The 18,058-nt window shown below is 41.9% G+C and overlaps 1 protein-coding gene across 2 annotated transcripts in view; it reads left to right on the top strand.

Annotated features, from left to right (window-relative positions):
* Positions 1 to 1,082: 1,082 nt before the first annotated feature.
* Positions 1,083 to 18,058, top strand: part of lypd6 (LY6/PLAUR domain containing 6) — a 44,147-nt gene continuing 27,171 nt past the window's right edge. The window contains exon 1 of one of the 2 annotated variants that reach the window (XM_079517903.1): positions 1,083 to 1,297. The gene's annotated coding sequence lies outside the window, so the exon portion shown is untranslated. Of the gene's footprint in view, positions 1,298 to 6,455; positions 6,585 to 18,058 lie in introns of those variants that run through there. The other variant, XM_079517904.1, reaches the window with a different exon arrangement.

Raw genomic sequence — 18,058 nt, 5'->3', positions numbered from 1 at the left:
GGCTACTCTCTCTCAGTTAAATTAAAGCTGCAATCTAATTAATTAAATCATTAATTAATTTAAAATTAAAATATTTTTATGCAGATTGGTTGGAGGTGCAGTCTCTCACATTGATAAATGTTAAATGTAGTGTAAGGTAGGCTATAGCCGCTATACAGTAGGCCTTATGACAAGTCTACCGGTTGACATGTAGTAGGCTACTGCCTGAAAAAAGCTTTGGTAGACGATGGGGACATGAAACTTGGGTTGGGCTTAAATTCGCCCTCCCTGGGAGACACTAATATGTACTGGACTTTCACACTTAAGGATTACACAGTGTTATTTTGTGGTGGTAGTGGTGGGTAAAACATTTTAGATCACAAAGCATGCCAGCAGTTTTACGGCCAAGGTCTCTGATCCTCTGTGCTTAAAGAGGAATACCACTCATTTTCAACATTTTACTACGTCATTAATCATCTCAGTGACATCACAAAGATGTACTTCATAATGTTACTGATTTTTTTTCAGACCTCCAGTTCTAGGCAACACAGCATGGGGGGGACTGTTTTGTTATTTCCACACAACAACTCTAAGGTATAGTAATGACATAGTAAAATGTTGAAAATGAGTGGTATTCCCCTTTAAGTGCACAGCAGCACAGAGGATCAGATGAGTGTGTGTGTAGACTGTAGGCTAAACAGGTTCACACATTTGTACACTCTCAGAATTAAATACATTCTCAGGATTTTACAGTGTTTACTTCAAAAATCATCTATAGCCATAACAAGCAATGGCAGAGATTTGAAGGTCTCTGCTCCTCTGTAGGCTACTATAATAATAATAATAATAATAATAATAATAATAATAATAATAATAATAATAATAATAATAATAATAATAATAAGTCTGCATTATTACACTACTACTACTACTACTACTACTACTACTACTACTACTACTACTACTACTAAGTCATAATAATAAAGAATACATAATAGTAAGGTGCAGGACGGTGCGAGTCCTCTCAGAACAGAACACGCCCACCTCGACCTCTGATAGGAGCAGAGTGTAATGCATCCTAGGCTCCAGCACCACAGCCGTCAACTCAATGTATTCCATTTCCAAGACGTTCAAACAGTGATCGGACCAATACGGCGACGACGGGGACAATATAATCCTCAAAGCCAACAACAAACAGAGAACAGAAAGAACAGCGCTGGCTGTTTGTTTGACCCTCTTGGACACTACATTGTAAAAGGCTTACGGACAGGAGGGACCCGCTGAAGTTTGACAGCTGCAGCAAGGGACTTCTTTTCAAGTAAGTGCGTTTTATTCAGCCACACTGCAACAATATACAGGGAGATCAGATCAATAAGGCGACAGAACAGGGGCAGTGTGCCAGTGTCTGTCTGTCTTGCTGGTAAACAGGGGAAACGCAGCAGCCAGATCTATGCGAACAACTAGGAAATATCCCTGTTTCGTTCTTTTTTGCGGTATAAACAATAGGAAAAAACTCCTGAAAAGTGCAATGTGATAGCTTACAATTGGCGGTGCGCACCTTTTCTGTTTCCTCGAAAATGGTGCTCCTGCCTCCTATCCTGACCCACTTTGACCTTACCCCCAGCTCCATTAATAATAATAATACTAGGCCACTATCCTGCTAATAAACGAAGAAAATAACCCGTAACGCATTATTCTTATCCTCAGAAAAGCAAATGCTTAAAACATTGCACTGCTATTACTATAGCCTTGGTTTGACAAACGTCCATTTAATTTGGACTAGGCTACTACACGCAAATAATAACACATCTTTTCTTGTGCCATTAATAAATAATAGCACTCAAACAAACAAAGGAGCTTTATTGCCTCTGTGCAAAATCATAAATTAATTTAGTAATCAATTCATTACTACCTTTACTAACCTAGGCTATTTCTTACACTTTTTTCCCCCAGTCTAGGCTACTGTAAGAAAATGTCATGGCATTCAAGTGGACTAGTGCTAGAGGCTACATCTGGAAGTGCCCTGTCACAGTCCTGTTAGCTGTTAGGAACATGCCATACATGCAGGTTGAATTTCACACATTTGGACAGTGTTACAGGGTCCTGATCCCTGCTGGAACCACTGCATTGTTCCCTGTGCTCTGCTGTGAGCAGAGCCAGCAGGTGCAGCGCTCCTTCCTCAGCTTACAACCAACCATCTCCATTTGATTTGTATTTAACCACTTGAACCCCAGCAGCAGCATCCCTATTCTGGGGGGAACATCTCCTCCTCACATCATGTTGTTGTGAGCTTGTCGATCAGCTGTTTTTGGTGTAGAGTGGAAGGGGGAAAAAGACAGTGCCACCACCAGTCCAGTTTATTAAATCTAGAGGCTTTATTATAATAATTATAATAATAATAATTATTATTATTATTATTAGCAGACCAAGATTTTTCGATGGCTTCACAGAGTGAAGAAAGTGACCTAAATGTACTCATATACAGTGATATCTTTACATAAACATAAAATGAACACATTTGATTTTCCTGATGATTTTCCAGGTGGGCTGCCAGGGAGGGGAGGGTCCAGCACCCCCGCCCCCCGGGCAGGGGGGGCTTTGTTCTAAGCCAGGGCACACTGTTGCTATGTAGCGTTTAATGCATCAGTTTGGGAGTGGTTTGATATTATTATTATTATACATCAATCAATACATTTCATGTTACGAGGCTCAGTATCTGATTCACTATACGTTCCATGGATTTGTTTTGTCAAGTGACAAAACGAATCCATGGAATGTAGTGAATCAGGCTGGAAGCCAGGCTAGGGCAGAAATGATGTCCTTCTCTGTTTGATGAGTGTACGGGCAGAATGGTGCACTGCATCTCCTATTGGGCTGAAGCTGTGCCTCCTCCATACCCTTGGCTTTCATAAATAATATGCACTCACTAGAGTTGTGCTGGGGATGACCACATGCTGTCAGCCACAGTTACAATGTAGGCATTTAGCAGCCTCTCTTAATCCAGAGAGGGATTTACAGTAAGCAAGTTACACACAAAACGATAACATGAGCTACCTTGCTTCAGTTGCTTGAATGCTTTAGCGGAACCAATTAAGCCCCTATATACGTTTGCTGTGTGAGACGAATAGCGAAAGTATAGCCAATGAAATGGAAGATTGTAGATATGCTATTTTCATAATTTTTGATATATTTTTTTGAAAGTGGTTAAAAGGAATGTATCGATATATTTGCCCTGCACTGTTTCTCAAGCTAATTCTGGTTCCATAGTTGTACAATGTACACTAAATAAACACAGAGAGGACCTTTCAGTGTAGATTTGGGTCCCAGAGAAAATGGGGGTCCGACCGTCCTTGAAATTAAAAAGGTTGAGAATCACTGCATTAGTACCTAGTTCATGAATTATTGTCAAATTGGGAACAAAAATTGAAATAGGTACACACAATACAATAATCTGAAGACCCATTATAAGTCCTTGATGCCGATGTTGCCATGTCAGATTGTTTTTCTGTAAAGTTTCTTGTAAATATTGGTAGTTGCAGGTTCTGTTTTATGGGTCTTATTTCTAAAGTGTAGTTGCTTATTTTGGGCTTGTTTCGTAATGCTGCTTAATCCAATCAATCGAATCAAGGGCCCCCAAATGAATATGTATATCTCCATGGCCTGATCTGAAAGTAACCCCCATACCAGCTAGATTTGTGTTTAAACTTTTGTTCAAGATTTATTTGAAAATAGCAGATCTACAATATTGTTGATAGATAGTCTATTTACAAATATGCAATGCATATACCGGTAGGTTTCTTTTGGCCTTGTGTTCATAGACCTGTTTGCTTATTTCTCTTGCTAAATCTGGCTACACTGCTTGCCGTGCCATGACTTGAAAACCCCCCACAGCAGCTGACCTCACTTCTGAACCTCGCTTGTGATCTGAATAGAAGAATAAACGCCTCTAATTTGCTGTGAAGCCCATCTGTAGTCTGCCTAATATTGATAATCAGATGTTGAGCTGGCCTTTTTGTTGTCCCTCACACACCAATCTGCATAACAATGGGCTGATGAAAAATGAGTATGTGGAGATTATGACGGAAGAATAGACTTCTACCATGCGTGGTATCTGTGGACAGGCTCTGCCGTTTAGGTCGGTGGTGCCCGGGCCCGCACGTGGCATCAGCAGACAGCGGGCCCCTGGGCCTCATTTCTGCTGCTGCGGTGTGTGTGTGTGAGTGATTGAGAATGGGTTGCTATCACTCTGTGATCCCAAACGGTCTGCTCTGCTAGAGCTGCAGAATGCCTGCCGGTGCTTGTTAATTTATTCAGCTACAAATATATTCAGCTTTTTAAGGTGCTACAAAAAAAATGGAATGCCATCGTTTGTGTCGTTCGATGGTGGATAAAGCAGTATGAGTCAATCTCAAGTTATGTCCAAGCGTTTTAGGCTTTCCTTGGGATGTACGTACTGTACAATAAATGGCGTTCGATTTTAGGCATGTGCCAATATGATTTTTCTGTATTACAGTAAGGAGATGTTTGATGTTTGTTTTGATTTCCCTGCATCAGCCGATTTTGATTGTTACGAGATTGGTTCAGCGGTTCAGTGGAGATATACAGTCACACTTCAGCACTGGAATTGGTAAAACAAACGACAAAAGTAGCGCACCACCATCCATGTCACCTATTCACAATCAGATTGACTGTAAAAACACAATCAAACTGACACTGATTTTACATACATCGGCTGATATTAATAGTCTTTCCATATATCGTTGCATCCATAGAATACTTCGTTTTAATAATTCACCGTGGTCACGTGGTGTCCTTTCCTGCAAGCAATTTGCTTTGTGACATTTTAATACACAGCACTACCCCCATGCTACATGTTACATGAATCCTAAAGCTGCATTAACCTTGTTCCTTTGTACCCTCTGTCCCTGTGATGGATAGGTGATTAACACCAGCCCCCCACCCCCCCTCCCCTGTGGAGTGATAGACGAGGTCTAACGGCTCTGACAGAACTGAGGAATGACCTGTCACCTGTGTGAAGAAAACTCTATTCCCCCTCATTAGCTTGTAGACACCTTCCATTATGTATCCGTCTGATGGGAAACCTGCTCCCACATCTGTGGCCACCGCCCACCGCTACTACGCTGCAACTGACCCTGAGTGACACACCAGTGCGGTGTTGTTGCGTGGAGGCCCCGCCCCACGGCACACTGTCACAGATAAGGATGTGTTCCACCTGCACAGGGTCTAGTGTTGCCATGTCTGCTTATTATACGCGACTTAGTTTGTTTTTTTGTAAAGCTTGCTTGGAAATCATTGGGGCTTGTTTGTAAAGTGTAGTGTTGCGTATTTGCGCTTGCTTCCGAATGTTGTTTAAATCAGTGGTTCTCAAACATTTTCATGTCAAGGACCCCCAAATGAATATGTATTTGTCCACAGACCCCCCCTGCCCCACTATTTCTTCAAATAGCCGATGTATATGGCCTATAATAGTCGTTTTTTTGGGAGCTTGTTTACATAGACCTGGTTGCTTGTTTCTCTCGCAAAATCTGGCAACACTGGCGAGGGTTTGCCTGCATGGTCTTGGTCCCTATAGTGGGACAGACAGACAGACAGGTCCAGGTGTGTCACACGAGACAATAATGGCACTGGGATATAGGGAGACATGCAGATGAGGGCATACGGGCCATTATCTACCATACCGGCAGACATGGAAGATGATTCATAATGCTGGTATATATGGGTGGCTGAAAAACTAGACTCCCCTCAGAAATGTCCTATGTGTAAGCACAGGGCTGGGGTTCTTTAGATGCCTCTCTGCTTCAATGTTTTTGACAGATGTCCGGTGTAAAATATGTACGTCTGTCGTCACTCTGGGAATTTTGCACGCTAACCGCTTGACAAATGAGACCTCTTAGGGTGTAAGTACCCCCAGCTCTGTGACGGACCGTCTTTAGTGGAATGCTTGCTGTGTGTGTGTGTGTGCTGGTTTTTAACTAAGCAGCATAAAGGTTCTGGCTGCCACTGCTATACTTGGCCCGAGTTATCTGTAGTGATAGTGACCCTGCATGTGTAGCCTACTGAAAAAGAAAAGAGAGAGAGGAGAATAGTGATTATGTATGCAGTCTGTTTTTTCATCCCTATCTCTTCCTGACACACATAGATACACAAGGGCACACACACGCTTCTGAAGAGCGCCAGCTACTTTATGAGCAAGCGTGTGCAGACAGCACACACACACACACACACACACACACACACACACACACACACACACACACACACACACACACACACACACACACACACACACACACACACTCGATGTCACAGAGTCAATTGTAGTAGCTGTAGGCCCCTGGTTTCCTTACATAAACCCGGGGCAGACCAGAGCATGTCTGCTTGCTAATCAGCAGGGTCAGCACAAGATAAAGTGCTTTTTGTACAACAGCCAAAACAAAACTCACCTCTTTCTTTCCCAGGTCTCCCCAGGAAGAAGACATTTGGCGTGATTAATCTTCAATCCTCAACGTGTCTGTCTTCCACATCAAAACAGTAAAGGAAAAAAAAGGCCTTCTTTCTAAATGTTCAACTCTGTGGAAACAATGGTGGGTTCCATGTTTCCTTCTCAGACTTATCTGTACTCAGACTGTTAAAAACATTAAAAGGGAAATACCCTTCATTTTTATACGGAGCCTCAGTCAGGAAGCCCCCACAGGTGCCTCCAGACTGCACCCACAAATCACTGTCGCGCCCATGTCATCGCCAGGCTGTTTCAACTTCAAGTGGGTCACGGCGGTGCGAGGGTCACCCATGGTGGGCGAGTGTCTTGAACCGGTTCAAACCAGTTTCTGACCCTCTGACTATAGATATGGTGACATTCCAGTCCTTAGGGGTATGGAACGAAACACATTTTCAGATTCGTATTTATTGTACAATACACTGTAAAATCCTCAGTGTTACATTAAATGAATGCCACAGACGAAAAACAGTCCACACTATTTATCCTTGATAGATAAATGATAGATAAGGGGTCAGGACAACGAGGCCTTTTCGTGGAGGGGTCAGACTGAAATTTGGACTTGGACTGTTTTTCGTCTGTGGTACTATTTTGTCCATTTGCTAAGGGTCTATTTGGTTACATTTGTACACACTCAAAGTTAACACTGAGGATTTTATTATTGTGAATATGGTGATACTAAATGATATACGGTACAGTGCAGTTTTAATAACTAAAATATCACACAACAACATTTTAGTTTAGTTTGAGGAGATCTTTCATCAGAAGCCAGCTAAATGTGAGACATGCCCACAGTCGTGCTTATTGTAGACGTATAAGAAAAAAAGAGTCTTAATGGCGTTATAATAATTCCAGTAGGATATTTTCAGTCCATTACCTCAGATGGCGTGCAGGGTGTTCTGTCACAGAGGCGACTCTGTCAAGAAGCATGAGGGCCACAGGCTGAGATGGATGCTGTATCCATAGCCTTAGTTGTTTTAACCCTCGGGCTGTATGTCAGATCATTCATATCGGAATCTAATGGAGGCGACATAGATGTGGCTTTCTGTGTTTTCGGTTGAGAAAATGATGTGTAAGTCAGTGGCCATGTTCAAAGGCATGTTCACAACCATGCTATGATGAATGGATATATAGGACCGAGTGGAGCTTGGGGGCTGACATACTTCTTAATGCTCACTGTGCATTATTCAGGAAAGTTTGTGCAAGCTTAAACGCATGGATGGCTTCAGCAGGATCTTTATGCACGGTCACTGCGCCAACTATCCATCCATATGGCAAAAAGGCACAGCTGGGACTGTGTAAGACTGATATGTCTTATGCATTGCTAAGGTGGGAGAGGAGGGTGTTCATGCATATATGTAATTGCGGCCTTGCAAACAGGCTTTTGAGGAATGCGTGTTTTATATAGAATCTGAATACGCACAGCAAAAAATAGGCCATTAATGATTCTAGGTCTGTGCTTCTCTATAGGTGTCCATCCGAGAGTGTATAAGGAAAATGAACACTGACGCTTAACCACTTAAACATACTTAGTTGTACCACAAGTTTGTACTACAGTAGGTTCACTCCTTTTCCTCCACAAAATCTCCTTGGCGAAAATATCTACAAGATCACAATGTGTCGCGTTGCGACAGTGTGAGCATGAAGATCTGCTACTTCGCTGACTGTTGGCACCCAGAATAGGGACACTATAGGGTGTGTGCTCATAATTTTACTGTGTGAGGTTGTAAAACGAGGGGGGGGGGGCATCTTGCAATGAATTATGACTATTTGTTTTTCTCTTCATCAAATGTTGATCTTGCTATGCTTCTCTTTTCCCGACTGGATATTAGAGAGCAAATGTTTTCAGTTTGTTCTACAATGCAGCAGCACGCGTTCTGCTGCTCTGTTGCGCCACAGAGAGGCTTGGTGTCCTGGTGAGAACCGTCTGTTGCTTTCTTGTTGTGCAGTATCAGGGTTAAATGCTTCATTAGCATCCACCGTCTGTTCATTGATCGGACAGTGTCTATTAATGAATGGTATTTTGATCGATACAGGAGCCCGACAGATTTTGAGAGTGTATAAATGGAACCAAATGGATCAGTAATTCGAGTCCATTTGGTTCCATTTGTACACTCTCACTCAAAGAGTTCCATTTGTACATAATCAGGGTTACAGACCTATAACACCTCATCTGCAAAGGCAAGGCCAAGCAGCGAGCGTTCCGACGGCGATATCGCGAGGAAAAACTGTCCTGATATGGATTGTCAGCCATTGCGTTGCGATGTAGCCTGAACCAATCAAATAACCAATACATAGAGTGTAGATCTCAACCAATGAAAGTGTTTTGGGGGCCGGACATGGACGCGAAAGCTTTGCTCAAATAGAGACACTGTGAGCGAATATAGGAGGGGTGGACGACGTCACTGCCATGGCGCCTTGTCACTCGCGGTGCGTCAGGACAGTCTCATTGAAAAACACGTACTTTAATGATGAGATTTCCTCGTTCGCCCGCTCGCATCGCTGGCAGTGCGGATGGACTGTAAGGATCCATTTGGAACCCCCCTCAAGGAACTGAGGGCTGGACCCCACGATGACCATTGTCCTAGACCCACCAGTTACTGTTGTTTTGAGTGATATTTTGTCAAAATGGGCAAAACTGAAAAATTTGAAAGAAACTTTGATTTAAAAATGTATTGAACATTTTAAAATAGCCAATCCACAGTACAAAGTTACTTATACAGCACACCGTGAAATATGTTGATACTATGCTGACGGACCTCATATTCATGGGCCTTCTTTATGAATGTTCTGTATGCACAGCTTGAGATCTTGTTGACCTACTATCATGGAAGCAGATCAAAGCAAAATAAACATATTCTGCAGAGAATGAAGGAAAAGTGTTTCATTTTGAAACTGTTTCTTTTACTCATGGACTAAATTTGTATATTCTTTCAAACTAACTGTTTATTAACACACACACACACACACACACACACACACACACACACACACACACACACACACACACACACACACACACACACAGACAGTTTTGGCCAGTTTCTATAGTTAGTGCTGACTCGCAATGATGATCAAATAGGATCGCAAAGTCAAAACGATATACTGCACTGCATATCCCTTTCATGCTCCTTTTGTTGAATTATGTTTCTTGCGAATATTTTCAAGCTACGACCCTGAAGATTTATTTGACTGCAGCAGCGACCTATTCTATTTTAGCATGCGTGCGGCATGAGGTCCTCACCCTGCTTAGCCCTTTGAGTGTACGAGGGCATGCATGCTCAGCGCAAGGCTTTCTCTCAACGCGCCTCTGGAGACATCATCTCGTTTGATGATCTCCCCTTTGAAGTTCGGCACTTTTCCTCCGTGCCTCTGATTGGATAGCTCGTCTGTGTGAATAATTCATTGAGCAGGAGTAGTAGTAATAGTACTGTATACCAGTATTGGGGAGAAGTGATGGAAGCAAAACCTACATTGCTATACGTCGTCTTCCTCCTAACATGTCTCGGCACGCGATGGCAAGAATAGCCAAGAAATAAATCATATTTGAGATTCATTTGTCAGTTGCTGTCGGGCGGAAACCTCATATCCCCCATGTTTTTAATTTGTATGTTTTCTATCTCATACATTAATGTCCTACTCGCCTACTTCATCATACAAGTGTGTCCCACAAAAGTAGTGAAAATAGCAGATATATAAACTCACTGTGAGCTTGTAGATTGGATATTTAATATAAAAATAAAATGAATAATAATAATAATAATAAAAGGAACTGGTTTGGACAAGGTTTCCACCCAACAGCAGTGATTTGAGACGTTGGGCTATATACTGTAAGTGGCTACTGTAAATGTTTGCTGTGTATATATTCCTCACTAATCCACAGCAGATTGACTGTACAATATGGACCATAATCCATTAGAATGTCCATTCATACTGCTACAATAATACTAAAATATTACACCTGTTTAAGAGCTCACTACAAGTACATCATGCAAACACTGACCGGTGACCGGTCCAAGCGCACACAGCCAGACCAGACCAACCTGATATCCCTATTTTGGGCTCATTAAAGGCGGGGTGTAAAATATGCAAAGAAAGCAATGTGAACTTGTAGATGGTCTGACTCTATTTAGTCTTTTTGTATGTATGGGTTTACTTACTTACTTAGGCCCGTCGCTCCCAGTGGAGCATAGGCCATCTACGACTCTTCTCCATCCAACACGGTTTTGGGCTATCCTTTCTGCCTCCCGCCAGCTGATTCCCTGTCTCTTCAGCTCCACCTCAGTGTCCCGCCTATACAGGTGTTTTTGGGTCGCCCTCTCTTCCGTTTCCCCTGCATGGGGATTCCACGCCAGGGCCTGGCGTGTGGTGCTGGTTGTTTGTTTCCTCAGTGTGTGTCCTATCCAACCCCACTTTCGTCTCAGGATCTGCTTCTCTACCGGTTCCTGCCTTCCTCTCAGCCACAGTTCCTCATTCCTGATTTTGGGCTATCGGGCTTAAATGATTCAATTTCGTCTTGGTATGTTGTATCTTGTCTGCTTCCATTATGTTACTATACAGTACCGGTTTACTCTTGAAGCTTGGGGTTATCTCTCTACTCATCTCTGTATCTGTCCTGTGTTTCCTTTCCTACTTCATGACAACTGAATGAATGTCCCCAGTGGGATCATTAATGTCTGCCTGTCTACCTACCTGTTTCCTTTCAATCTTCACTGTTGCCATGTCTGCTTATTAAAAGTGACTTTGGGATTTTTTCCCTCTACTACTGTAAAGTTGCTTGCAAATATTGGTGGCTATGGTTTGTTGGGTTTGTTTCTTAATCGTTTACCCGCCAGGAACATAGGAATATTAACACGTAGAATCTTGTAGCCTGCCACAAACGGAAAAGCCGTTTTAACAGCGATGTATTCATTAATGCATGTTTTAATACGATCGTATCGAAATCTACCGTCCGTTAGCTTTGTTATGCTTCTGACACAATGGGCGCGGCCATTTTGAAAATGCGCGCGCATCCACTAACATTGCCGGCTCTGTTTTCAGACGGCTTTATCTCACAGAAGCGACATTGCAGAGGACGCTTTGTCCCAGACAAGCGTTTTCAACGGCCTGTAGCAGGCGCTGTGATACTCGCGGTCCACTTTTTCCACCACCGACCGAGAGAACGAGCACCAGCTTCGTCAACACACACGGAATGGTTTCATAGTAAAATGCGATACGGATATTTGGCTCTTCAAAGTAAGTGTCACGCGTGATTAAACCATGGCAATACGCAATCGAGGGATTAATTAATGGCGGCAGGCTAAGAGTTAAGTGTAGTTGCTTATTTAGGCTTGCTCTCTAATGTTGTGTCAGTAAACCAGTGGTTGTCAAACATTTTTAATTTTTCCCCAACACATTTTTCCCCAACACTTTATATTTATTCCCCCCCCCCCACCCGATTTGTGTCGGCCTGTCGGGGACCCCCTCATACAAGATAAGTGTATTTAAAATGTTCTATTATTCCTAATATTTTTCCTATATTTGTATCTTTTTCGATATTCGATCATAATATGCAGTATAGGGTTTTACCGGTAACTGGTTCAACTGATTTTGATGCTATAAGTAATCTTTCTGGGGACCCATCATACCATAGTAGTCGCTTCTTTTGGGCTTGTTTTTTTTCGTAGACCTGGTCGCTTGTTTCTCTCACAAAACCTAGCTGGCAACACTGGCTCTGTTCTGTCTCACGACACGTGTATATAAGTCCTAAGGCTAGATTTATGACAGTGATATACCAGATAATGTTTAATATTGTATTTCCTGGTGCATGTAAAAATGCATTAGGAAAGGATAAACAATTTTCGAAATAATTAGTTTTAATTTGAAGACTTCAAGCTGTAAAATCTCCTGAATGGTGAATCTAAAGCAGTGGGTGGGGTCCTAAACATTTTAGCTCAAGAAAGACCCAAAAGAGAATGTCTGCCCGGGACTGTGAGCTGCTATTATTTTCACTACCTCTTTATATTTTCTTATAATTTGTATTATTATTATTATATAAATGGAATTTCTTAGATTTTCATTTAAATATAGTAAGGTATTTTGAAAAAAGATATACATTATATTTAAATAATATACGTATATGTTTTTTAATAGGAAACAAATAAAAAATGGGATATTTACTTGTGACCCATTCAAAACTTGCCCGCCACATATGAATGGGTCCACGACCCAGTGTTTGGTAAACGGTGAATCTAATGCGCCTCATCTTCCTCAGGTTACATGGTCGTTCTCTTCCAAAATTTATGTTGACTTTGAAGTTTATTATGGGCCAAAAAACGCTTTAAGCTTTATGCACCGTGTCTAATTGTGCTTTTTTACCCCCCCCTGTATGCTGGACTTTAGCGTTGGGAAAGAAAAGGACAAGGAACGTGCTCCTAAACCGCTCACATTTCACAGGGAAATGAGTTCTGAGGGGGTTAAGCTTTGTGTCATACTACTGACGGCGAAGAAAGATCTTCTCTTCTGTGACTGCAGTGCTTTGCAGAGACTATTATCGTTGCTGTCAGGCAGAAACCTTGTATCTCCATATTTCAACTTTTTATATTTTTCGCAAATGAATGCCCTACTACTTACATAAAAATAGCAAAAATAGCAGTTCTACAAGCTTGATGCATTGTGAGCTTGTAGAATTTGCTATTGCTATTTTTGAAGTGAAAGTTGTGTGTAATGTGGATAATAACTGCATTGGACCCATTTCCCGAAATGTCACAGTTTTGGCATTGAAATAAGATTTCCATCAAATAATAATGGATAATAATACTTTAATTAGAAAACTTACCATCCTGTTTCTGCCAAGCAAACCAATTTAAAAGGTACTCTAGGCGCTCAACTGGAGCTTTTTAATATAAAGTCTTAATGAAGATGGACAGTCCAGTGAACGACTTATCTTATGCACAAACATTATGCCAGTTCAGTTGGCGGTACATCCATTTATGGCAGTGCTTCCCAGCCATTTCTGGATTAGGCAGGGTCCACTTGAAAATCTAACCACTTAAAACGCATTATGTTGTCAGATGGGTGGGCTGTTTTCAGAACATATTTGTTTTAACGATCAAATCTTTCTTTCTTGTCTTTTTCCTTTATTTATTCAGGGAAGCCTGTTGAGAGCAAGCTATCTTTTTCAAGGACGCCCTGATCACAGCATATAATACATAGAATAAAAAAGAGTAAGAAACATTTGAACCACAGCACAACGTCACAGATGCAAATAAATATAGAGTGTCTGTCCTCAACTAGCACCCTAAGTGTCTCTTATCCAATCGAAACAGAGAGTCAGGAAGTTTGTTCCATATTAGCATAGTAAATGGACTGGTATATCTAATGCGTGACTGTGAACAGGTTGCATGTCCAGTAACATTTGGTTTTAAAAGCGAGGATATATATATATTAAAGAAAATCTATTGATTGTGTTCCGGCTTGGATCAACGGAAACGCATTCAAATCGTACCATTTTGCCAATGATTTCGGGGCCCTCTTGCAACATTCCTTGAGGCCCACCAGTGGGTCCCCACCCCACAGTTTGAGAACCACTGATTTTTATTGGGAGACGGCTGCTGCTCACCGGATAAGGTTTTGGCACCAGGCCCTGCGGGGCTGAACGAAGGCACATGCTCATATACTTTTTAGGTTTTGGTTGGGATATTAGAGACAGCACTGCATAACCGGAAAACAGTAAATACCATCAATCAATGTCAATCTTCATAATAGAGGAACCAGGAAAAAAAACAAGCCCCGAGACACAAGCTATCAAAACTGCTCCCTCATACAACAGGAAGCTTACACTTAACAGTAAGCCAACTCTAGTGTGTATAGAAAACATAATTAAACCCTTAAAGTCAACCCAGCCATGTGCCTGTGAAACATTTAAAAAACGATTCATATAGGTGATACTTCATTCATGCAGGTAAACACCTCATTCATGCGTGTAAACACCTTGAGTATAAACAAAGACGTGTGATATTATTTTCTTTGCAATTATGAAATAATTACCTACAGGAATCATAGTTGGTAGCACCAAGTAGTCATGTGCCTCTATTAATCCCTTAAACCCCCCTCTATACTTGGTAACAAATATTGTGTTGATTGGGGTCTATGCTATACTTTCTTCCCCCTCTTCACCTAAAATAGCCGATCTACAAGCTCACAATTCATCGCGACTCATTGTGAGTAGAGTCTGACCAATATATTGGTAATTATTTGACTAAGCCGATTTTTAACCACTTTAAAATGTCCTTCCCTAGACTTTGGGAATGTCGTTCCTGGTCAAAATGTTCGATAGACAAACTAATTGAAAAATAGCAGTTTCACAAGCTATTGCCATGCATGTGGAGCTTGTAGATTGTCTATTTTCGAAAAGTGTTTTTTATTAAATGTTCTCAAATAGAAACTTTAAGCAAATCTACCGGTACGTTTTCCAAATTTCTCAGAAGATGGTGCACTTTTTGACAAAATCATACCAAATCGGTCGTCTAGGATTCTGACATCGGTGGGCTCTGAATGATTGTGAGCTTGTACATCTGTTATGTTGCTAAGGTTGCAGTGGGTAGTCACCCAGTCATGGCCTTTGTCCTGGGTTTCAACTATGATCTGAGAGGTTTTCCTTTAGCTTATATTTCTAAGACTAAGACTAAAATCTATAGCCATAGTGGCAAAACGAACACAATTAGACTCCGTACTCCGTAGCCTTTCTGGAACGTGCAGAGGTTGATGGTTTGCCCTCAAGTTCAAGGGGATCGGATCCACCCCTGCAGCCGCTCTGAATTCCCCACAGCTGTCCTGTCACAGGGGGTGCATGATCCTGGTGCTGATCTCCTCATAGTGTGTGTGTGTGTGTGTGTGTGTGTGTGTGCCCCCCTTCTCGCAGGGCCCGCATCAGGAAATTCACACGTCCCAGCAGCAGCCTCCCTTCAAGGGGATTTGGTGTACACCCTCTGTTTTCTCGTGCAAGGGGTTTAGGCCCCCTCGCTGCCAAACAATGTGTGAGAGCTGGTATGTTATGTTGAGGACCTTGCCTGTACCCTCCCTCCCAACGCATCATGTGTTAAAACAGGAGTGCTTTTACATCATTGGGGGGTGTAAAACTGTCTGGATGGAAAAGATGACTGACAGGGAGTCTGGAACATCCTTAACGTTGCTAATGCTATGAAACACTAGATATCTGTAAAATGTGACACTGGTACAGTATGTGAACATAAGGAGACTGATGTTGCTGACAGTCAGATTGTGTAGTTGTCACTGTTCTATGATAGAATTTAAGTGTTTTTCATCAGAACTATTCATATACTGTAGTTCTGCGCTGGTTCTCAAAATGGGGTCCTGGCATCCTCACGGTTCCTTGAGAGGTTTCAGAAATGGACACTTACAGAACTGTATCTCTGAGACCATCACGGTCCGTAAGGCCCTTTTTGAAACTAGCTCCTCGCCACTCGCCCTACACACTTTCACTCGGTTTGAGCATAGATTTATAAATAATAGAGACGGCACTGGGATTCCCCTCCCATCCAGTGCCGTCTCTATGATTTATATATCTATGCTCAATCCAAGTGGAAGTGTGTAGGGCTAGTGGCAAGGAGCTAGTTTCAAAAAGGGGGAAAGGGTCCATTCGGTTCCATTTGTACACTCTCAAAGTTATGGGCGGGGTCCTTGAAATTAAAAGTTTGAGAACCATAATGTAGTCGATGTCTCATTCATAAAGGTGGACGCCTTTTCATTCACGATTGTCCACTGCAAATAAGGGCATCAACGTTTTATGAATGAGGTATCAATCTTTACGCATAGAAGCAAAATACTCGTCAACAATAATTGTCATATTTTTATTTCCCCGTCATGTGTAATGACTGCATACAAAACTAAAACCATGTTGTATTAATCTCACAGCCATACAAACTAAAACCATACTACTGTATCAATCTCACACCCATTGTGTGGCCAGAAGGAATGCAGATGAAAATATGCAAACTTTTCAATAAACACAGAATTTTGTCAAAAGGTTCAATTACCCAGAAATTCACTAAATTGCCCCACAATTACGTTGATTGGATTTAAGTTGAATTCTCTGGAAATGTGTTTTAATGATGTCATGAGAAGAGGCGAGGAGGAGTCTAATGTGATTGGTGTGCTCACCCACATGGAGGATTCCCGGTTTAACTGGATAATTGTCGCCAAAGTAAATCTAAATGTAATTGTGTTTAAGTGCTTTGTGGACAAAGCTATTTCCTTTGTGGTTTACATTAATCATAGACACATAAGATGTGTAACAGAGAAAGCAACATCTCTCACATACTTCGACATCTCCAGCTCCAGTTGATTAATTGCGTGCTGACACGGCGTCTCTTTCAGTACAGGGATATATTGTCTGTCGTCCTGACAATATTAGGCAACCCTTTGTTTGATAGTAAACCCCAGAGAGTTGAAAAAACCCCTGCAGGGCTGCTTGCTTAGCAGAGGAAACATTCCAATAGGTCTGGGATATGGACAGAATCAAATATCACAATAGTTTTGACATGTAATTGTCAACACTTATTGATATTATACTTATTAAGTATAAAATGGTGATTTTGATTAAAACCAGGAAAAGATAACACTAATGCCATTTCACCATATTACAGTACGATAGACAAATTCATTCATCAAGTCTTGCATCTCAATATCAACATATCAATACATTGTCCAGCGCTGCCCTACATTACAGTACTGTTTTTGTGTTTTATTTTAACATCAAACACCCATTTTTCCCCGACTTTAGAATTGTTGGCATCCACCACCAGCCCGAGCCCCTCTATAGTAGGATCTACATAGCTAATCCTTTGGATGCTCCTATGTGCCAAGTGGCTCAGGATGAGGATTAAAAAAATTACACAGCTGACTCGGGGCACTTCAAAAAGAAAGAACGACTGGGATTAGGGGAGCGTAAGCATGCAGGTTTTCAATTAGCCGGACCCCTGATACAGATCCATCCTGACTCCCCGGCTTTGTGTGGTACCAGCACATAGGTCAAGAGGCCGTGGTTAGCACGCACGCCACACAGTCCGAGTGGATCGCCTGGTACAGTCACACGCATTGTCCCAATACCGTTACGCCACTTCGACTCAATGAAAAGGTTGGGATTTTTCTTTTTTCCGTTACGGTTGTCAGACCCAATGTAATCAGCTTACGGGTCTGTGTCGGTGGAATTTTCCTTGGACGTGCTAATTGGATTTATCGGACGACAATAGGGTCCGTCTACTGTATGCATTTAAGTAGATTCCTTTTGAATTTTTACATTTTGTGTAAGTAAACTGGGCTGTTTGGCTTAATAATCTTAACAGTAGGAAGGTATTATTATTACAATTAGTGCCTTGTGTTTAAACAGTGATCCGTCTCTTCGGATTAGCTGTTTGCTGTTGCGCTGCACGGGAGCAAAAATCCTGGAAAGAGGCTCTTGCTGTGCACACAGTGCACACAACTGGAAAAGGCCTGCAGAGAGAATAGCTTCTTCTCTCCTCTCTCTCTCTCTCCCTTCCTCCCTCCCTCCGTCCGCTCGCT

The sequence above is a fragment of the Electrona antarctica genome, assembly GCF_951216825.1.
Source record: "Electrona antarctica genome assembly, chromosome: 13".
NCBI lineage: Eukaryota > Metazoa > Chordata > Actinopteri > Myctophiformes > Myctophidae > Electrona > Electrona antarctica.
Note: the sequence above shows the minus strand (reverse complement) of the source record. Positions and strands in the feature narration are given on the sequence as shown.